Source organism: Amborella trichopoda, chromosome 8 (genome assembly GCF_054954075.1).
Source record: "Amborella trichopoda isolate Santa Cruz 75 chromosome 8, AtrichopodaSantaCruz75HAP2 v2.0, whole genome shotgun sequence".
Classification (NCBI taxonomy): domain Eukaryota; kingdom Viridiplantae; phylum Streptophyta; class Magnoliopsida; order Amborellales; family Amborellaceae; genus Amborella; species Amborella trichopoda.
This window is the reverse complement of record NC_142343.1, coordinates 4,088,395-4,112,936: the sequence shown is the minus strand read 5'-3', so window position 1 is coordinate 4,112,936 and position 24,542 is coordinate 4,088,395. Positions and strand designations below refer to the sequence as shown.

Sequence of the window (24,542 nt, the reverse complement as noted above, 5' to 3'; positions counted from 1 at the left end):
ACAGCTCCCTCCCCGGTATCACGTTGGAGAAAATCATCTCTTCCTTGTCAAGAAAGGGAAAATTTCATACATTTGCTTACTAAGTCAAAGTGATTTGTTTAATAGGGGATTTAGATGCGTCCTGGAACGCACATGGTAGAGTGAGTCTATCCTCTCGAACTGTCTTGGAGATGGATTTTGGATCCCAAATTTTGCAAGTCTGTCATCATCGATATGTATTTTGATCGTTGAAAATAATTTGCTTTGTTTTTTATGTGTAGACCAATATTTAAAATTTGTCTAGCTGAATCAGAATCGTTTGAGTCAGTTCCCCAACTTTGCATGATTTTTTTTTAGGAAAATTTTATATAGAACCGTGGCTCTAAACAATCAAATTAGAGCCCACCTTAAAAATTTCACTAGAAGAGGTGGTTTTAATGCCCAAATATCCTCAAATTGATCATCTCAACATCAAGATGCATGAACATTAGAAAAAAAATGGATTTCAAGTTTTGGAAATAGTGCATCTTTTAATCCATTTTTGGACCGTCAATTTTCAAGATTTTTAAGTTTTCATAGATCTACTCGATCTACACAAGTTTTAAAGCTTTGAAATTTCTAATTAAAGATAAAAATATATTTTAAGGCTATCGCAAATATTTTCAGTATTGAAACCACGATTTGAAAGTGCAGTTTACTTTGATTATTTAGAGCTTCAGCTTTATACAAAGTGCAACCTTTTTTTTAAAAAAAAAGTTTATACAAATGTGAGGCTCTAAACAATTAAAGTAGGGCACACCTCAAAATTTTCATTCGAAGAGGTTTTTTTCATTCCCAAATATCCTCAAATTGATCATCTCGGCTTCATGATGCATGGACATGAGTTCAAATTTTAGAAATAGTGCATCTTGTAAAGTATTATTTTACGGTCAATTTTCAAGATTTTCAAGTTTTCGTAGATATACTCGATTTACACTATTTTTTACACTTTACATTTTATAACTGAAAATAAAAATATATTTTAAGACTATCACAAAATTTTTCAATATTGAAACCACATTTCTCGAGATCTGCTAGTTTGATTGCTTAGAGCCTCGACTTTATACAAACCGCACCCAATTTTTTTAATGATACTGTGCATGAAAAACCAATCCGCCGTTTTCAATCATTTTCCCTCATTTCTTAAGCCCTCTGTCCTATATATACAACTATACTTTGGATTAAAAAACCACCATAGAAGAAATAAAGAGTCCAAACTTCAACGAAACTGAAATAGAAAATCTTGAATTTCCTTTCCATTGCATATTACTTCAAATTTGTCTCAATTTTCCTACTACATCGACCTATAAAAGCCTTAAAACAAAATTTTATGAATAAACCAAAATCTCAATTTTGGGTTTTTCTTTTCCGCTATTTTCTTTGAATCTCCTATATATATATATATATATATATATATATATATATATATATATATATATATATATATATATATATATATTACCATATCAGGAATATGTTTATAACAATAATAGGCATTAATGTATAACATTATTAGGCATTAATGTATGCCCTAATTTGGCTGTAGTATTTTTTAGTATGTATATTGTATATATGTATATTGTATATATGTTGACCTTCTCTCAATGGAAAAGAATAACCTTGTCCTCATTCCATTCCCAACTCTTCGACTTAATATCTATAAGATAAAAAATATTGAAGAGGGTGGTTTGTCCCTAAGCAAGCAGCCGAAGAGGGAGATTGAGACTAGGCAATGGAGCCGTAGTAGTCTTGAAGGTAAGTGGGTTGCTTTCCTAGTACGGTTGAGATGACGAAGAGGATGGTGGTTCTAGGAAGAGGGTAATGAGGTAGTGGTACAATAGGTCTGATTTTGGTTGGGTGGCGCGTGGTGAGCTGGTTGTTGTGTGGAAGAGATGTGTGGGTCCTCATGGTCAACGGGTAGCAGGGGAAGAACAGAGGAATTAGTGATGGGTGAAGGGAGAAACACAAAAGGAAAGATGTTTTCATGAAAGATTATATCCCGATTGACGAGATTTTCTTGGTGGGAATGTCAAAAAATTTGTAACCTTTTTGACCATGAGGGTATCCGATAAATATGCCGGGTCAAGGCCTTTTTTTCTCCTCCCATAATTCTCTTTGCCTCCGTGCTTACTGTGACTCTGGCTGGGCAAGCTGTCCTATGACACGCCGCTCCACCACGGGCTATTGGTTACACCTCGGGTCCAGTCCCATCTCTTGGAGGACAAAGAAACAATCCACTATTTCCCGTTTTTCAGCTGAAGCTGAATATTATGCCATGGCTGTCACAACATCCGAGCTTACTTGGTTATCTTTATTACTACGAGACTTTGGCATCCCTCTATCCACTTTCACACCACTTTACTGTGACAATGAGGCAACTCTACACATTGTTGCCAATCCTGCTTTCCATGAGCGCACTAAGCACATAAAAATCGACTGCCATGTCGTCCGTGAGAAGCTACAACAAGGATTGATTCAGCCCATGAAGATTTCGTCCTGCCAACAACTTGCAGACATATTTACAAAATCTCTTGGCCGTGATTCCTTTCAATTTCTAAAATCCAAGTTGGGGGTTTGCAACCTACACCCTCCAACTTGAGGGAGAGTCTTACCATATTTGCAGTCGCTATATCAGGAATCTGTTCATAGCAATATTAGGCATTAATGTATAACATTATTAAGCATTAAAGTATAGCCAGATTTGTCGTCGCCATATCAGGAATATGTTCATAGCAATATTAGGCATTAATGTATAGCCCAATTTGGCTGCAGTATTTTTTAGTATGTATGTTGTATATATGTTGACCTTCTCTCAATGGAAAAGAATAACCTTGTCCTCATTCCATTCCCAACTCTTCGACTTACATATATATATATATATATATATATATATATATATATAACTTCTATTAGATGAGACCATAAGATGAAAATTTATTCTTTTTTAAAATTTTTTAAATTTTTTTATTTTGAGCTTATTTTTTATTTCTAGCTTAAAATATATATTGTTTTGCATTGTAACTAGTTTTTTAAAGCTATCTTCTCATTTTGAAATCGATCTTTTCATGTTTTAGTGTTTTTTTCTCTTTGGTTTTTTCATTTATTTCATCCCCAAATTTTTTTCTTTGTTTTTATTTTTCTTTTTCTTTAACATCATGGGTTACTAAGTCAACCATCTCGACTCAAAAGTGTTAGGCGATTGATCCTATCCACTGGTCTGATGTTTTAAACATAGGTTTCGAAAAAAGACCCATGAGAGAAGCCGAACCCTAAATACTTTTGCTTTTATCGAAAAAATTCCCATGTTTTAGGACATTTTTTAGGTAAGGATAAAGTTTATATTATATACCAACATTATATTGCAGAAGTAAGGTGCACATCAAAAATCCACCTGAAAAGGTGTCCGATGTTGAAAAGCCCTACAATTAATTATCTCGACCTCAAGATGTTTGGACATGAAAACAAATGATTTTAAGTCCTGAAACCAATGCATCTTGTAACACAATATCTAGCCCATCCATTTTCCAAATTTTTAAGTCTTTATAGATATGCTTGATCTACACTTTATTTTTTAGCTTTAAATTTTATAATTAAGGATAAAACTAGATTTTAAGACCATCATAAAAGTTTTCAGCAATAGAAAGACATCTTTTAATTAGATTCAGAGATACATCTGAATGGCACCTTATACAAACCACACCCTTTTAATAATGGAAAAGTGTTTGGTGAGTCGGCCAACTCACACTATTCTTGTTCGGCCTCCCTACAAAATATAGGAAAATATATAATGAGACCATTTACCTTTTACACAAGGTAGTCACAATTAATATTGACCATTGGATGTGAAATTAGGTGGCTGCATTTATTTCATTGACCAAGCTCAAAGTTCAAAAAAACTTTTTCCAAACTTTGTAACACACCTAAGCTATCAGATTTCACATCGGATGATTGCAAGCAATTGTGACCTCCATATACCACAGTTTAATAGTCTCATTGTATACAATCCTATAAAATATATCTCAAAAATGTATTTTCGACCAAAAATTTTAGAGTTCAATAATCTCAACCATAACAATGATCTAAATTTAGAACTTTTATTTTTTTTAAATATAACTGTTATTTTATGAATTTCTTTCTTCACCATCCATTCTAACTTTCAGTGGATGTAACCCTTTTTGACATCCATCTTAGAGATGGACGTTAGACTGACATGGGTGAGGAAATGAAAGAAGTATGCAATGGAGATGGCTTATCAGGACTTAGATTTACACGGTCTCCTACTGCAAATCCATTGCTTGCCATATAAAAAAAGGTGTTTTAAGCTTTTTCTTGCTTTTGTGTCTATGAGAGAGAGAGAGAGAGAGAGAGGACAATTCCTATAGATTACATTCGAGTGAAAGGAAAGAGAGAGAGAGGAGAATTCCTATGGATTACATTTGAATGAAAGGAGAAATGGTATATTTTTGTGTTGTTCGGAAAATCATAAAATATTTGTTTAGTTTTTTTAGAGGAATGAAGCAAGAGAGAGTAGTGGGGGGTTTTCAAGAAAGTTGTGGAAAATATATTCCCATGGATTTCATAAAACCGAAAGGCGAAATGGGATATTTTGGTTCTTTACTTCTTTTAGAGAGATGTTCAAAAATTGGTGCTCAAGAAAGTTGTGGTAAAAATACTTCAATGAGTTGAATGATCTATTTAAGATGCAAAGGGGATTCGTCATTCCCAGATTCCCAGAGATAGCGAGAGATATGGTTGTAAATATTATAGTGAATTTCTTCTCCATTGTGGGTAAAAAGGGGAATATCTTGGTCATTTTCACTCTCTCTTTTTGTCATTAGGGAGGCATTCCACCTAGCCACGATTTGCTTTTTGAAGGAAGTATATGAGACATTTTATCTTTGGTTTGTCACAATTAATATTGATCATTGGATGCGAAATTTTTTATTTTATTTTTTGAGTTCAAACTTCAAAAGAACTTTTTTCGAACTTTGTGACACACCCAAGCTATCAGGTTTCACATCGGATGATTGTAAGTAATTGTGACCTTCTTGTATCAAAGATAAATGGTCTCATTATATATATATATATATATATATATATATATATATATATATATATATATATATATATATATATATATATATATATGTGCGGTTTGTATAAAGCCTAGGCTCTAAACAATCAAATTAGAGTCTACCACACCCATGTGTGTAGGAACCAAAGGATCATCATTAAATTTAGCATAGATCTGTAGAAAAGTTATCACATGGGTGTGGGGCTTGACTTTTTTAAATATCTGTGCCAAATTTAATTATGATCTTTTGAGGTCCTACACACATGCGTGTAGGAATGTCTCATAGGATCATTACTGTATATATATATATAAACAGAATATGGTATTATTCCTCCATTTTTATTTTTTAATCTAGTTTTTACCTTTTCTGCAAATAAATATGGTAATCCAGCAATAAATTTTTCTTTCCAATGATTCTGCTGGCTATCTTCTCTACTTAATAATCTGGAAAAGAAAACATCTTTATACCATTTATAATGGGATAGGGTTGGACATCTTAAATTAGATAACAAATCTTCAGATCGGGCTTCAAGTAAGGCTGTACTCCCCACAAAATGAAGTGTGATGGTGTAAATGAGAGTATTAACAGCATCACTTTCGGAATATAAGACATCTTGATTATTTTCATTTTTAACAGTCCATTGGCGAGTATTATTCAAAATTTGTTGTTTTGTATTTTCAGGTAAGTGGAAATCCCACCAACCTCGAAGCCATCTTGTGAAACCACAAACAATGGCTTTGGCGACCTCTTGATCATGGTTGCCTACCATTTTGTACGCAGAGGCATACATGGTCATATGTTTCATAGTGTCTAATATTTGTTGTTCAGATAATCCATCTATATTCCAATTTACTATTGATCTTCCTGAATAGGATGGGCTACCAAATCTTCTTCGAATTGTATATCAACAGGGGTAGGTCTATGATGATAGGGCCTAGCTGTTAAAGGTTTCCATGATTTTCCATATACTATTCTTTGAATATTATTATTATCTTGTTCATGACTATTTTCCGTAAAGGCTTCTTCCATATTTTCTATTGTGTTAGCAATTATGGGTGTTTCTTCTTGTAAGGTTAATGTATATGATTCAGGGATTTCTGCAGAAATTTTCTCATTTCCTTTGTCTTGAATGTTTAAAGTTTTCTCTTTAATTTGTAATTTAGATAATTTTAATATGAATTGATCCATTAAGGTTTTATTACCTTCTCCAAAATTAAAATTTTCTTTATCAAGTGATGGAGGTAGTTTAAATAAAACATTTGTGGTTTCTTTTATAGGTACATGTCTTAACATATTTTCAATTCTGGATGCTTGCCTTCCTAAAGATTGCATATATAAATTTGTATAGTTATTTTGTTCTATTACATGTGGAATTAATTCAGTTTTATGTATTATTTCTCCTGTGGTCATTTTATATGGTGTAGCCTTTGTTTCTAATTTTAATTTTGGTTTTGATCCTTTTATAATAATACTTTTTTCAGGAGGGTAAATACTTTTCATTGTATTTCCTTCAGTTGTTTTATATGAAGCATATTGACTTTGTATTGTATTTATTTCAAAATTAGGAATATGTCGTTTTCTTTCCCTACATATTTCTTTTAACCAGACAAAAAATCCTTTGTTATATCATTCTCTTTTTCGTGCCTTATTGTACTTTATATGAAATAATTCTACTAATCTAGGTTGAAAATGTTTTTTATACCAAGTTCTTATCTCCTTGTTTTCTTCAGATAAGTAATCTTGTTCTATAAATTGTTTGCTAAGTCTTTTTTCTTTTGTAAGAGTTAAGACTTGAAAATCCATTTCTGAGTCAGTTATTTCTGGTTCAGATTTTTGTATGGACCTATATTGTGGGATGATGATATTTTCTCTTGTTCTATGTAGACTTTCTAAGTTTGGATTTATAGAAGAGGTAGAACTTCTCGGTAATTCTATTATAGGTTTTGTAGATGATTTTATTTCAGAATCATCTTTACTGTTATTTCTTCTATTGTTGGTAAATTGGATTTCTATTTTACCATTAGGATTTTCTAATATTCTTTCTCGAATACTATTTATTCTTGAGGCTTGGTACTGATGATTTTCATTGCAGATTGACCATGATTCTGGTAGAGTAATTTCTGACCATTCTATGGTTTTTGGTATAATAGTATTAGATTTTTCAATATTGGTTTGAAAAAGTATTGTTTTTCCTCTTGTATCATGTTGTAAAACATTAGGGCATAATGTGGTCATAACTTTGTAATATATTCTATATACTATGGCTAAATTCTGAGATCCTGGGATCATATCGAACCCTTGGGTTTTCAGGTTTAGGGTTAATACCTTAAGGATATTTGGATCTTTTAATGATATAGAATAATTTGGGAAGCAATTAAAGTATACTGGACCATTACATAAACTAGATTCTACCATGCCTAATAAGGAATCATTAAACTTATTATGTCTAGTATCTCTTAAACATACTAATATTGAATTATTAAGTCCTAACCTGGTTAATGGTTTAATAGCTACTTGTATTAAACCTATATGAAGGTAATTGTAACTTTTATCATTATGAGATTGTATTATTTTATTACTTAATAACTGAAAATCTTCCCGGGTACTTGTTACTGATAAAGTTTGTTCTACGGTTTTTATAGCATAACCTACGTTGAAGTTAAAAGATCCTTTCTTATATATATCACTTATAGGGACTTTAGGTATATTCCAGTTCTGTATTTGGTTTTCAATACTACCTATTACTATCTCTTCTTTATCTTTTATCCTTAGAATATTACTAGTTTGGGGTAATGCTTTATTTGATAGATTCCTAATGAAATTCTCCATTATTAGGTTGCGGATGAGTGTTCGTAGCTATCTCTTACGTCTTTTTAACCTCAGCGGCTCTCCTGGCCTTAACGGTCTTTTGACTGGATGCTATCTAACCTCAACTCTCGGACCAACTTTCTCTAATGAAGGAATTTAATTAGGTTTCTCTCTCCTAAAGTATTACTCTTAGTAGTAATATTTTTTGGATACTATTTAAAGAAGACTATGGTGTGGCTCTGATACCAATTCTAACCAAGATCTACCACAACAACTCTAACCAAGATCTACCACAATTCTAACCTACTACAATTCTAACATAATAAAGACTAAATTTAATAAAGATTCTATACTATCAGTCTTAGATAACCAAAATAGAGACTTAATACTATGATAATAATGAGAGATACAGGAGTAATATCAATAGTAATCCATGTATTATAAGTAGTTTGATATATCTTTATGCTACATACAACACGCATTATCATAACAACTGTAAATTGTTACAAACTTGAAGCAAACTGAAAGCAAACTTGAAAATAACAAACTGTTACAAACTTAAACTTATCAGCTATAAAAATCAAAGCGACTCATAAAACAAAACTTACAGGCTCATAAAACAAAACTTACAGACTCATAAAACAAAACTTACAGAGTGCAGATATAGTAACTGCATAATAGTTTCCACTCGTCTGGGTAATAATCTGGTAAGGCTTTGACGTTACAGTCACACATAGATGGTTTAAAAGAGAAGAAAAATGGGAAGAGATGAGAAGCGAGACTGTTCTCTAAGAGGAGAGGTTGTTTCGAATGTTTCTCTTCCTCCCCTATTTATAGAGAAGTAAGAGATATAGGTGGGTGCCACGTGGTTGGTCCTGGTTGTAGAGGATCATTCATCCTTATCTTCGAGAATCTTGCTTTAGTTGTAAAAGACCGGTTGATGAGATGGTTGGAGCATCTTTTGAGTAATTGTGGAGACAGGTGGAATTTTTTCTGATGACAGGTGGCTTTGTCGGTGGCTCGAGCATCTTTATTTGGGTCATATCTGGGTCACATCTATTTTGCTTTTGCTTTAGGTCACATCAGCTTTGCTTTAGGTCACATCAGCTTTGCTTTAGGTCACGTCAGCTTTGCTTTGAGTCACATCAGCTTTGCTTTGGGTCACATCAGCTTTGCTTTGGGTCACATCAGCTTTGCTTTGGGTCACATCGGCTTTGCTTTGGGTTACATCAGCTTTGCTTTGGGTCACATCTTTGCTTTATGTCATATCATAAATATTATGGTATCCATATTGGGTTAATACAAGGTATGTTTTTGGGACATTCCATGTCCTGATGGGTCTGGTGTATCAAGTGGTATTTCTATTTCGGGAGTACTTGGTGTGCTGGCAGTTTCTGCCACTTCTTCAAATATTTTCAGTGGTTGTTTTTCTAGTTCTTCTTTGGTGGCTTTGGGATTTTGCTTTTTCATTATGGTAATATATTCTGCTAGACTATTTGGGTTGAAGTATGAATGAGAGCCATATGCTAATGGGATTCTTTTGAGCTATATATTGTTTGGTTCAATATTATGGTAGACAAAGACGTCCCACCATTTTATGGCAATTTGTTTGCCTAAACATGGCATATATTCAAAACTATTTGTATTATTTGGGGATATCACAAAATTCCATTTAACGATCCATGGTACTTGATACATCGCAATAAAATATAAGTGGTAATCTATATTGGGATCACTTCCATTGAAGTCAATAAAACGGTTTTGAGAGAGTTGCAGAGGTTCAGGAAGTATTTGGGTTAAAGATCCCTATGTTGCAAACCAGTTACGAAACCAATTTGGAAATGAAGTGTTTATAGGAATTTTAAACTGTAAGAACCAAGTGTGAGAATTATATGGGTTTTGAAGTGTCAGTATCTTATGCCAAGCATCTGTAGTATTTATTTAGGAAATCTGGGGAATATATTCTCTTGGCTTTGGAAGAGTCTGATCCCCAATCTTCAAAAGATAATACTTTCCTTATTTGTAATTTTGAATATGCTACTATTTTTGAATTCTTTTGATTATAATGTACCAAGGAAATATAATCTATTTCTAGCAGAATCATTTCGTACCATTCTCTTGTTTTGGTACCTACAGATGGACAAAGATTATTGCATAAGTAATACTTAGCAATACTATTTGGGTTGTCATTCACATGTCTGGATTCTATGATTGCATCAGCAACAAAATAGGTTTCAAGATATGGAGTTTTGCTGGATAAAGTTGGTTTCTTTGGTGTAGAGGTTTGGAAAACTGGAGTTGGAGGAGAAGCTGAAGGTTGGCTTGAATAAGTTGGATAATTGATATTTGGGGAATAGGAAATATGACTATTATTGGGTGATAAAGCAGGTTCTATTCTTATTGGTGACTGGGTAATATTTACTGGAATGATATCCAGTGAGGTTTCCATAGGGGCTTTTCCCCTTTGCTCAGGAGTAGAAGTATTATTATTTTTATTCATATTTGCATAAAACAAAGTTAGTGGAAAAGATAAAGCTGGTGGATCAAAATGATCAGTGTTGCCCTCCCTGCAAAAATTCAAGAGTAAGAAAATCAGGAAGATGGTTAGTAGTACCTTTTAAGTGTTCGATAGAAAAATCAAAGGATGATAATATTGCCTGCCATCGAGCAAAGATTTGCTTAGAGACAAGGTTTTGCACATCCTTAGTAAGAATATCAGTGGCGGCTTTACAATCTGTTCTAATAAGAAAATGTGTATTAAGTATATCACTTTGAAATTTAGTAACACAATGAACTATGGAAAGTATTTCTTTTTTCACGGTAGAATAATTTTGTTGAGTAGAATTCCAAGCTTTCGAAGTATAGCGGACTAGTTGTTCATCTGAGTTTATTTGTTGTTTTAAAATACCTCCTAATCCTAATTCAGAAGCATCACATTCTATTATTTTGAAAGCATTAGGATTAGCTAGATTTAAACAAGGTAATTATTTAGATTTAATTTTTATTTTCTTTATAGCTTGAGTATGTTCCTCTGTCCATTTAGGAGGATTCTTTTTAAGCCGTTCGTATAATGGTTTACCATCTATAGCCAAATTGTCATAAAAGTCTACTATATAATTTAAACATCCTAAAAATCTTTGTAATTCGGTTTTGTCTAAAATAATATCAGGAAATTTATCACCAAATTGAATAGATCTTTCGATTGGCATAATTGTACCATAATGAGTATGATGGCCTAAAAATCTTATTTTTGTTTGGAAAAGATTTATCTTTTTAGCAGATACTACTAATCATGCATGTTTGATTGCTTGTACAAAAGTATGAATATGTTTAAAATGTTGTTCTATAGTATCTGAGAAGACTAAAACATCATCAATATATACTATCATAAATTTATAATATGGGTTAAATACTTCATTCATTATTTTTTGAAATTCTGATGGAACATTTTTTAATCCAAATGGCATTACGTTCCATTCATATTGTCCAAATGGAACATTGAATGCAGTTTTATATTTATCTTCTACTTTTATTTGTATTTGCCAATAATCAGATTTTAAATCAAATTTAGAAAAGATTCTAGCAGTAGCTAGTCTACCTAGTAAGTCTTTTTTATTCGGTATTGGATACCTAATCCATTGTAAAACTTTATTTAAAGGTTTATAATTTATTACTAATCTTGGTACGCCTCTTTCTTTTTCCGCATTTTTATTGACATAGAAAGCAGCACAGCTCCAAGGAGATGCACTTATTCTTATTAGATTTTTGCTTTGTAATTCATCAATTTCTTTTTTACAAAATTCTAATAAGGTTGTATTCATTTGTACTGGTCTAGCCTTGGTAGGAATTTTTGATTCATCAAACCCCTTTTCGTAAGGTAATCCTACTATATGTTTCTTTCTTGTCCAAAAAGCATTAGGAAGGTTACTACAAATTTCTGTTTCTATTTGAGTCCGAAGATTATTGATTTTTGTTATTATTTCAGGGTTTTCTAAGTCTTCTTCTATTTGTTTATATTTTATTTCTATTTTAAGGGAACATAGAAACTTTTCTTTATTATCCATTTTGTCTTTGACTCTATTGATTTCTTTAAGTTTTGGTTTTTCTAAAAATTCAAACTTAATTGTTTGTCCTACTCTAGATGTTTCTATTCCTGTATTATTAATTGTTATTGGATATAGTAAGGTTAGGAATGGAATTCCAAGTATGACTGCCTGACTTAAGTTTTTTACTATAATAAAAGGTGTTGAAAAACAGTGTCCATTATTACATACCATAGCATTTGATAATTTGTATTTAATAAATAATCTACTACCATCAGCAGTATTAAGTATTTGAGTAGTTTTATCAAAATATTTTGATGGAACTAAACCTTCATTAATACAATTTAAATCTGCACATGAATCTACTAAAGCTAATGTTTAAAAATTATATTCTTCTTCGATGACAATTTTTACTAATATAAACCATTTTTGAGAAATAATTTTATTTACTAAGTTTACCAATATATTTTCTTCAACTTCTTTGGTTCTGAAGGTTTCTGGTTCTTTATCACTAGGATCTGCTAGTTGATCGAATTCGATTTCGTCTGTATCAGTTACAGTTCGTGATATGTCATTCTATATTTGATTCTAGTTTTTAATTGTTCTATTTTTGTTTTTATTTCATTTACTTCTTTTTTTAATTCAGATATTGTGGATTCTCTTTGAAATATATCTTTTTTAATAATTCGTTTGAGTATTTCAGCAAAATTGTAATCCTCTGGTGGTTTGAGTAATGGAATTGGTTTATTTTTTACTTTTGTTAATGTGATAAATTGGATAATAATTTCTCTCTTTTCCTCTGGATCATTTATTTTTTCTATAAGGTCTAATATTAATGTATCTTCTTTGGATAGCATATTACAGGAACATTCTTCTATATTCTGTTCAGATCCAGATTGTTCTGTTGAGGACATGAAATAATCTTCATCTTCTATTTGTCCTACCATTGCAGTATCAGTGGAAGATTCAGAAGAATCATCATCATATATTTGTATTATATCATATAGTTTATTTCTAATGGATTCTTCTAAGATTATAGTATCTATTTTCTTTTTTATTTTACATTGGCTTTTATAATGGCCAACTTTTCCGCATTTATAACACACAGGTAATTTCCTTTTACCCTTATGGTATTTGTATTTTGGAGAGAATCTTTTTATGAATTTATCTTTCTTGTGTTTTTTATGAGATTTCTTTTCTTTTCTTTCTGTCTTATATCTTTTATTTTTATGAAATTTATCTCTAGATTTTTCTATATGATATCCGAATTGTTCACAGAAGTCTCCTAATTCTTTTTTACCAGTCATTTTTTGTTTATCTAATTGTTTCTTTAGTTTCATGTCGGTACATAGGGCTAATCCTTCTGCACATAGTTCTGTAGATAATTCTCCTAATGTATAAACAGAATATGGTATTATTCCTCCATTTTTATTTTTTAATCTAGTTTTTACCTTTTCTGCAAATAAATATGGTAATTCAGCAATAAATTTTTCTTTCCAATGATCTTGCTGGCTATCTTCTCTGCTTAATAGTCTGGAAAAGAAAACATCTTTGTACCATTTATAATGGGATAGGGTTGGACATCTTAAATTAGATAACAAATCTTCAGATTGGGCTTCAAGTAAGGCTGTACTCCCCACAAAATGAAGTGTGATGGTGTAAATGAGAGTATTAACAGCATCACTTTCGGAATACAAGACATCTTGATTATTTTCATTTTTAACAGTCCATTGGCGAGTATTATTCAAAATTTGTTGTTTTGTATTTTCAGGTAAGTGGAAATCCCACCAACCTCGAAGCCATCCTGTGAAACCACAAACAATGGCTTTGGCGACCTCTTGATCATGGTTGCCTACCATTTTGCACGCAGAGGCATACATGGTCATATGTTTCATAGTGTCTAATATTTGTTGTTCAGATAATCCATCTATATTCCAATTTACTATTGATCTTCCTGAATAGGAAATATTCTGGGCTACTAAATTTTAGTCCAATTGTATGTTTAATTGTCCATGGAATACAAATCTATATTTGATTAATTTGATGAGAGAGGGCTCTGATTACCATTGATTCAGTGATTCAGCTTATCAATTTATCCTTTATCATGTATAGTAAAGGTTGATTTTTTCTTTTAGTGTATATTGTTGATCAGGGAATGGTAGATGGTAGGACAAAGATCATGGATACCATGGACCTACAAATAGCTATTAAAGAATCAAACAGTAAACTTTACGAGTAACAAAATTAGCCTTGAATCTGATTTTTGTAACGAGAAGAAATCATAGTTTTCTTGTTTTGTATATGTTGGTTCTCAAAAGAGACATATTTTTTATTGAATCTGATGAGATTGAATTGTTGTTGATATTGTTGGGTTATGTGTTGTGTGATTGATGATCATTTCTTGTCGTTTGTTCCTTGATTAGCTCTAGCCCTTTAGATTAGCGAGCTACATTGTGGGAACTAGGAAAGAAATCATCATTTTCTTGTTTTGCATATGTTGGATACAACCTGCTTGTCAATAATTCTAGGTCCATGTTGAATCCATTATTTTGTTAGTTTTGATAGATATGCATTCTTACCTTTCAATTTATTTCCAAGATTTATAAAGCATATTGTTTAGAAAATTGAAGCCTACAGTGAAATGCCTTTTCAATTTTTTTAAAAGATTTATAAAGCATAATGTTTAGGAAATTGAAGCTTACTGGTGAAATGCCTTGTGTTTCTTAAGAGAAAATTAGATGTAACTTGTGATTACTAAACATGAGTACCTTGTTAAAGTGTGCTAATCAGCAATGTTTTGAAATGAATTTTGTTGTATTAATTAATCAGAGCATCGTGTGACCAATTCCAAAGATCTAGCTGCAAGCAATTGTAACAACTCAGTTTGATGATGGGTTTGAAGATGGAAGTTGGATTTGGAACCATTCTCGATAATTTGACACTAGGTTTGAAGCTCCTTGAGAGAAGCTTGAGTTCCCCATAAGCTCTATGTACATAGCGGAAGTGTAATTTTCTATGTAAAAAGCTTTTAGCGAGAAATTATTTGTATAAATCCATGGATGCATGGGGGTGTTACTAATGTAATAATGATTGATCATAGTATTCCAAAGAAATACATTGGGGTTGTGAAACATTGTGTCAATTTGTATACATGGTTGCTCTTTGTTTTCAATTTTAAACAAGGATTTTTACTTTTTATGCAGTATTTCTTGTGACAATCTCTGTGAAGGAACTGTTTCTTGTGTATATCTTCTCTAACTATGGTTTTTTGTCAGCTAAATTCAACAAATAATTCAATTAATGATCCACACTGAGAAGTCTTAGATACCCAGATTGTGCATATTTGTTAGGTTTATGTGGCCTTTAAAGGCCTTATGAGTGTGTATTGAAATACTTTTACAGTGAAACATAAACTCAGTGGGAGTGTGGTCCCTCGAGGATCATACTAAGCAAATGATGTTTGCTTCTACCGGACTGTGCTTATCGATTTAAGCCAGACGGTTGGAAAACCCAAGGTACCTGGGCATAAATAATTAATCGAGGAGGGTTTTGGGTTAACCCTTGATGAGGTCAGAGCTTATGCCTAGATGAGTGAGTCGAGGGATTGTGTGACCCTTGTGTGTGATGGTAGACCTACTGAGACGGGGGCCAAAATCTCATCCATGTTCCATCACACGGCATGCATATTGATAGATCGTTTGGAAAAGCCAGATTTCCACTTTTGAGTGAAGCGTATGCATGTGCGAGAGATACCCTTATGCGTCATAGAGTTGTGGTCGCATCAAGTCGTGGTGACCTTGACTCGTCTCTAAGGGAGGACCCGTAATTCACAAACCGGGATTGCGACCCCTTGATTCATCAACCTGACTTTGGTGACCCCCTAATGAGCCCCTGCTTGGATTGTGGGTTATGGGAAACACTGGGTCGGTTCGATAAAGCTAGTGTGGTCAGTAGTCCACAGTTGAAGGTGGAGTACCCCGTTATTACAGATTAGATTCCTTAAAACCATACGGATCATTTTCCTGTCATATTAATTTAATTGTGTTCATTTTATTATTGAAATGATTTTAGTTTTATTATTTGAATTTTTATGAATCTCTCAATATTTTATTTTTGATTTTTGGACTTATAAAAATACAGTTATTGTTCTTACAAAGTTATAAAAATTCAAATATATATTTTAAATTGTTTTATTTAATTTTGAAAATAATTTTTTTTATAACATTCCATGGGGGCCCATAGTGCACATGGGCCCACCATGTGGCATATGGGTAGGGGCCCACATGTGCCACAAAAGGGTGGCACGCCCCACCCTCTTTGGATTCTCTTGTTTGCTTTTAAGATAATGTTAGTTTGATTTGTGGCATGTGGTCAAATCTTGGAGGGAATATATTGACCATGGCTTTATCTATTTTGTAGCAAGTTTGTTTTAAAGAGATATGGTCAATTTGAATTGATATGGATCTTATCTTATTTATATTTAGTAGTATTTATCTACTTGATATTATTTGACATATCCTTATGGAATATGTGAAATGGATCGTGCAATTTTATAAAATACATGATATTTATTTTATTTAAATATCTTGATGGGAAAATGGTTTAAAGAAGAGGGATAATGGTCCAAGCACCTTGTATAATGTTGATGGCCCATTTATGGAATGGATAACTCAAATCTCTTATCCCACAAGTCACCTTGATCAATGGTCTAGATTCAATCTCATGAAAGAGGCAAACTATGGGAAAACCCTAAGAAACCCTAAACCTAAATATTCACTATAAATAGGGGTGCTCTCCCCCAATCTCAACACAACCTCTCTCTCTCCCATAACCTCTCTCTCACCTCTCTTTGCTAAAAGGGCACACCCCATTCTCTCTCCTCCATCTTTCTCTCTCTACTTTGCTCATCTAAGTTAATTTTTTCAAATTTTAGGTGGTACTTTCTCTCCTCTCTATATCTAAGTTAATTTGGCGGTTAAAGTTTTAGTAGAGTTTTTATTTGGGGGTTAAAGTTTTAGTAGAGTTTTTAAATGGTGATTATCTAGTTTGGCAGAAATTAGCTATCTCGGTTTGAGATTGAAGCTAGACCACAGATCCCGCATCATTGGATGTGGTAACTCGGTGTGGGGTATAAAAGCCCGGTTGAAGTAATCTCCGGCATCTTTTCTTTTTATTTGTTAAGTTCTTTTATTTTATATTCTCAAGCATAATATTAGGTTGTATGAATAGCATCAAGTAGTTGAGATTTATTTTTTTTTGGAATTTCTATTGTTCGTAATAAGACCATTTGTGAGTGATCTTGTTGCCAAAATTATAAAGGGTGATTATTATTTAAAAAAAAAAAAAATTGCATTTCCCCGGCAAACGATCACATATGTCTTTCTTTCAATAGTAGTAGTTTTTTGTAATTTTATTTTGATAATCGTTTGATCTAGATATGAAATAAACAATATTTGCATGTGAGGAAACCATGGACGATAACATTGTATATTGAAACTTTGTATTTGGGTATGAGAAATATTCAAGGCATGGCTGAAATAAAAATAAAATGAAATAACTAAATAAAACTCCCCAATTAGTGTGTGTTCATTTTGGTCACTTGTTTTGGATTTGCATCCTCAAGATAAATACGTATGTTAGGAGGAATTTGATGTTTGAAGGGTACATCATCCCCTTTAGGACTACTATACATGTCATCATTCATGTTGGTTAAGAAAAACCATCATGGCCTGCAATCGAATCCAAACATAACCTACAAATAAACCAACTTAAAAATTTGGAACATTTCATGGTATGTTTCTTTATTCTTCAAACATTTTATCTCATCCAAATTTATAAGCTTTATGCTATTTATAAGTTTGTTTCTTTATTCTTCAGACATTTGTTCTCATCCAAATCTATAAGCTTTTTGATATTTATAAGCTTTTTGATATTTGTTCCTTCAATACAAATTAATGATATCCATTTATAATGCAATTTAGCTCTATCCATGTGGCTTTTAAGTTTTCCTGAAGATGGGTTTTGCTATAAAGCATTATTTGTCTCTCTGTCATGTGGATTTCATTCTCATATTGAAAAGATGCAATTTCATCACAAAGCAACATAAAAAGTGATGATGAATACAAATTCCACGGCTGAAGTAAACTATTGAAGTTTAACATACATACCCAAAGTTCTTTTTAATGTGTTAATTGTGGTGTTAATAAAAAGTAAACAAAATACAAGTATCAGGAAGCCCACAAATAGGTTGCTCTATACAAACACCCCACAAAAGAGCTCAAAAAAATGTTTTACATCTAAAATATGAACAAGAAGTTAACATACAAAAAATGGCGGACCGTGTGCTCAAAAAGGTGCCCAAAAAAATTCTAGGTTTGTTGTCTTGTGTTGCTCCCTCTTTATAACATTCACCTCTTTAGAACCATCATTATTGCTTCCTTTTTACCTGTGATTCTATTGGTGCATGTAGACTTTTCATGGTGTCTGTTGTCATTTAAATGATTATTGAAATACCATTAGAAATCTATGGGATGTTACTATATTAAAGTCTTACATAGAGAGAAAGATACAATAACGTCCATACAAATGCTATCAATTCTGAAGTAGTCAATACCTTGATAGGACTATCAATTTCTTATGCATTGACAAACCATAAGGGATGATCCTCGATGGTTGCCTCCATGGTTAGGATGAAAATCAATTTCTAGGTCAGAATTTCTACACCAAAATTACCTTTATTTTAACCAATGGAACCTTTGCAAGGAGAAAACCAACAAATATAAGGGTTTATATAGAAGCAAGGAGAAAACCAGTAATTGAACATTATCTTGCAAGAAATGTTTTATTTTTTATTGGAAGTACGACATTATGATGACATAGAGCATACCCAAAACTCATATTTTATCTTCAATCGTTCTAGGAAAGGGAAATCTCGTTTGCATTTTTTGATAGGCTCATCAAGCCCATAACTAGAAAATTCACAAAAAAATAAAAAAATAAAAGTTCAAATAAAAACCCACAACCCATTATTTATAATATTATTTAAAGTCCCCACTACAAAAATCAGGTTCAATATAATTTTGTTACTTTACGATTTGATTATTCCACGGCTATTTGTATCCATGATCTTCGTCCTACCATCTACTACTCCCTGATCAACAATATACGCAAAGAAGATGAAGAAGGAGATCAACCTTTACTATACATGATAAGGGATACATTGATAAGCTGAATCAATGGTAATTAGAACCCTTGGTCATCAAATTAATCAAATATTAATTAAAAATATACAAAACAATATTCCATGGACAATTAAACATACAGTTGGACTAAGACAATTTGCACCCACAAGAGAAAAGCTTCATGCTTTCACATGAACCATTTCAATAAAAATTCATATTGGCACATTTGTCAAAACTGTTATTCATATAAACAAATGTGTTAATCAATAAAACTAAGATAAAACCTCAAAACCCAAAAGATTAGGCTGAAAAATTAGGTTAAGGGTTTACAACCTAAAAACAATAAAAATCCAAAAAAATCAAGTTTAGGTACAAAAATCAGGTTCAATGTTTCAGAGCTCCAAAGAAAAGAAAAAAAAAAAAAAAAGACTCTTTTGAAAAAATTCACAGATATATTTTTCTTTTTCTTTTTCTTTTTTCTAAGAAAAAAAATCATAGATATCTTGATATAGGATTCGTCTAAAAAAATTTCAAAAACATTTTTTTAAAAAAAATAAATAAATAAAAGAAAGAAAGAGAAAGACCACAACCCACTGGTTACACATTATAAAAATCATAACTAGGGTTTTATACCTTATAAAGAAAAATCGTTTATTTTTCACCCAAAATACATTGATTTCCAGTAGGGATGATTAAAAAAATAAAATCAATTTTTTTTTTTTTTTTTTTTAACTAGGAGCTCATGAAACCTACAACCTAAAAATGCAAAAAAAGAAAAATCCACAACCCATTATTTGGTATTAGATTTTCATAGCTCAAAGCCTCAAACAAAAACTTGGCTTTTTTCCAAAAAAAATAAAAATAAAAAATGGAAGGAATCAATCTACCAGATTTTGATTTTGCTATTTCTTGCTCTTTGGATTTGTTAGCCAAAGAAATTTTGAGCCACTTATATTGTCTTCAAAACTCATTCTCAAAAGAAATCAGCATACACTTTGATATGTTAGCTAAAGAAATCGCGAACCCGTGTGGCTGATTTTAAGGAAGAAGATGAGAAAGGGAATTTTTGTGGAGGGCTAGGTAGGTTATTAGAAGAAGAAGAGAGAGATTGGAGGTGGAGAGATCCGGAGGAAGTGAGAAGAAAAATGGTACAGTGACCCTATGGGAAGAAGAGGGCGAGAGGGAATGTAGAGAGAGAAAGGCAAGAGAGTAAAAAGGGAGTGAGACTAAACAAAAGTATCGAGAGAGAGACAGTAAAGGAGGAGCAAAAGAGTACAAATGAGGAGAGATTTAAAAAAAAAGTAATTTTTTTAAAAAAGAGGGGGAGGATTTGAAATTTCACCTTGATATTTGAATATAAATTTAATGGTGATCAATTGGGATCTGATGCTTGTAGGTGTGGGAAGGTCCTATAAAAAATAATAATAATATATATATATATATATATATATATATATATATATATATATATATATATATATATATATATATATAGAAAAATGCTGTGAGATTATATATATATATATGCCTTATTATACACATTAAAATTTGTTTTTTTTTAAAAACATTGTTAAATAGGCCGACCTAGGCCTTATTTGGGCCTAGACAAGACATTAACGGGCTAATCAGGGACAGCATGGCCCGCTAGACGAATTCCGGTAGTCCGCAGGCAGGCCCTGTCCATTGGCAGCCCTAATCCTAAATAGGTAACCCCATTTAGTTAGGAAAAGGCTACGATGATGACGATTTTGGAGATATGGCCTATACATAATGGCAGCCAACTTTGAGACTGTGATAAATCTAAGTGTATAAATGCTCAAATTCGATTGTTTTATGATTTTATTTTTGAAAAAAATCATCATATCTAGATCTGAAAATCCCATACCAACCGAATCCTAGTGAACGAAAATTTTATCCTCACAAAAGCCCAATACATACCCGAATAACAAAATGTGCATTTCCAAAAATAATTCAAATGATTTTTGAGTTCCTAAAGAACTTCCAATTGCAATCCATTTTCCTTGTCGATGTCCCTGACAAAAGAAATTGGAAAATTTGAGAAGTCATATTTTCAAAAATTAGATGTCCTATATGTATACTCTTGGCAGGGGTTAAAAGCTTTGAGGTCCTAAAATTTTTTATAGGCTCTATGCCATTTCTCATGCAATCTCTCTCTCTTGGATAGTTGATCCCTAAGAATCGGTGTCTATAAAAGCGGATTGGTGACGTGGTTAGTCCATCCTCGATCCTAGTATGGGCAATTCGGATCGTCCTCGAATCGTCTAAATCGGTGATATGAAAAATAAAATAAATATTAAAATAGAGATTATGGGGTGAGGATTTAAGGTCTAGATGAGCTTAAAAAAAAAGAAAAAGAAAATAAAAATGTGGGTTTTAGGGGAGAACCAGACCGGGACCCATATCATTCAGAAACGGGATCAATCCCAACTGATTCTGTATCTGAATTAGCTACCCGGATGAAAATCGTTGGGTTTTATAACACATATAAGAATCTAAATTAAGCATTGCTAACATCAGTCTAAGTCCAAGCCCAATTCTTGTTGCCCCGTCTCTCTCTCTCAGGTATAATTCATGTGACCTTTGAAAATCCATGGCGACAGCTAATACAGTGGACGTACAGTGATAGAGACAAAACTAGACCCATCAAAATAAGACATCACCCAAGTGCTAGCCGCAATCTCCACCACCGTTAATCCAATGATTAGATGGTGATAGACACTTATTATGGTTTATATGGATCACAACTTACTTTCCCTTTGTCTTTAGTGGTCGTTTCCTTGATGGTTGCTTGCTTGCTTTTTCTTGTTAGATTATGTTCCATACTATTCTCACTTCATATCTCTTAAGATTTTTCTTAAATAATGAGTTTCACCCTTAATTACTGTGTTTTCCATAATCCAGATTTGTCCTAATGGATCAGTCCATCCAAATCCATAGAAAAATATACAACAGTTAGCTTAAAGAAATGTATAGAAATGAATGCAGGAAATACGTTGAGGTAACTCCATTGGGCACAACTGCCCAACATCACCATCAAACTAGCATATAAAATTTACTCGGGTTATTTTGTGAATTTTATCTCCCCCATGAAGTTCTCACAAGTTAATAGTAACAAGCTTTTTGCATGCACATTCATTCGCCAAATTCAAATAAGCATTTTAATTTCCGCCTAAAAATGTAAAATCTACAATATGATTCCCAACCTCCATGATTCCCTCAAAAGGAATTCAATGGTGATCCATTTGGGGTCTTATGTAGGCGTGGGAGGGTCCTATAAAATCATTATATATATAGAACAGTGTTTTAAAAAACGGAGAGTCAAACCGGACTTGCCCGGTTCGACTCGGGAACCGGCATAGCCCGTGCCGGTTCCAGCACAAAACCGAAAACCGCCCGATTTTAGAGTAGAACAGCCGGTTCCCATCCGGTTCACACACGTAACGCATGACACACACGTGCGAGCGTGCCCCACGCATACTCACATGCGCACACGTGTCTGAGCGCACGTGCGAGCGTGCCCTACGCACACTCACACGTGCACATGTGTGCCAAAGCGCACGTGCGAGCATGGCCCCATGCACACTCACACGTGCACACGTGTGAGCGTGCCCCACGTGTGAGGTTGCCTTAATATTTTTGCACACATATTATAATTCATATTACATAGGTATTTATATACCAAAGTTGAATACCCATCTTTCGATGTAGGATAATTTTCAAACATCATTAAATGAAAACGAAATGTAGATATAGTCTATTAATCAGCAATTCATAATCACATGTAGTTAGATGACTTGGTGGTTATGGCTTTTGTTTTTTTACTTGATGTCCCAAGGTCGAAACCCTTGGGCATATGTTGCATTTTTGTTGTGTATATACTGGTTGGTATAAATATAAATATTTTTGTTGTGTATACAGTGGTTGGTATAAATATAAATATTTTTGTAAATAGTATAAAAGACATCAAAAAATGAAAAATAAAAAAATTAATTTTTTATATAACAGTTAATTTTTGTTGTATATAGTGGTATAATTATTTTTGTAAATAATATGAAAGGTATAAAAAAATAAAAACAAAAAGTTTATTCTATTTGAAATCTCCATCTTTCTACTAACAATCTCTTTCACTAAATTAATTATAGAAACCTAAAAAAATAAATTTTTGAAAAATTGAAGCGTTATTTCCAAAATTTGTACGCATTTTATTAATTTTTACATTGATAACCAAATCTTTTATTTAATTTATGAATTTTTACATTATAAATCATGTAATGTACTATTTTTCTTACAGTTGTCAATAATATATTTTAAATTAGATAATATTATAACATATTTTTAATTTATTATTATTTGTCTAATAAAATAATTATAAAATGTAAACTTATAATTATAATTTCAGTATATAATATTATAATTAGTGAGGTTGTAATAATTTTGGATTATAGTTAGTTAGGCTGTAATAGTTTGGGTTTTTTTAATGGATTAGGGTTTTTTGTAGAAAACGAGATTTTAATGGCCATTCTTTCATGATTAGTCTACTCTTTATAATAGTCCATAAATAATTATATATTTTATCTATGATAATTCTATGATTTTTCTTTTATGTGATACAAATTTAATAGTTAAAATAAGTTTATACAGGGAAAGAGCAACTTAATATTCACAAATTGATAAAAAAAATGAAAGTTAATAATGTAGTACCCTCAGTTTTATTAGATTCCTAAAAAAAAAGATTTATAATGAATTTTAATAATTTTTTCGGATTTTTTTTTAAGCTTTAATCCGACCGATTCTCGATCCGGATCGTCGATTCGTCAAACCGGATCGGTTTTTGAGGTGCCCGATCCGGGTCATCGATCCGCTTTTTAAACCATTGATGTAGAGTAATGATCCTATGAGACCTTCCCACACCCATGTGTGTAGGACCCCAAAGCATCACCATAAAATTTGACATAAATCTCTATAGAAGTTAAGTCCTACATCCATGTGATAACTTTTCTAGATATCTATGCTAAATTTAATGGTGATCGTTTAGGGTCCTACACATATGGGTGTGGGAGGATCTCATAGGATCGTTGGAGGGTCTCATAGGATCTTTATATATATATATAGCGAGAGAGAGAGAGAGATAGACTCCAAACAATCAAATTAGAGCGTACCTTCAAATAGTGTCGAGAAATGTGGTTTCAATACTGGAAATCTTTGTGATAGCCTTAAAATACATTTTTATTTTTATGTATAAAATTTAAAGCTTCAAATATAGTGTAGATCGACAGATCTATGAAAATTTAAAAATCTTGAAAATTGACGATCTAAAAATGCGTTACAAAATACACTATTTCAAAAACTTGAAATGCATTTTTTTCTCATGTCCATGCATGTTAATGTTGAGATCA

General features: G+C 32.3%; 1 long non-coding RNA gene across 1 annotated transcript in view; it reads right to left on the bottom strand.

The window, feature by feature from the left end:
* Window positions 1-17,911: 17,911 nt before the first annotated feature.
* Window positions 17,912-24,542, bottom strand: part of LOC148780719 (uncharacterized) — a 30,976-nt gene continuing 24,345 nt past the window's right edge. Inside the window, exon 4 of the long non-coding RNA XR_016060400.1 lies at window positions 17,912-18,427. This is a non-coding gene — a long non-coding RNA (uncharacterized LOC148780719). The remainder of the gene's footprint in view (window positions 18,428-24,542) is intronic.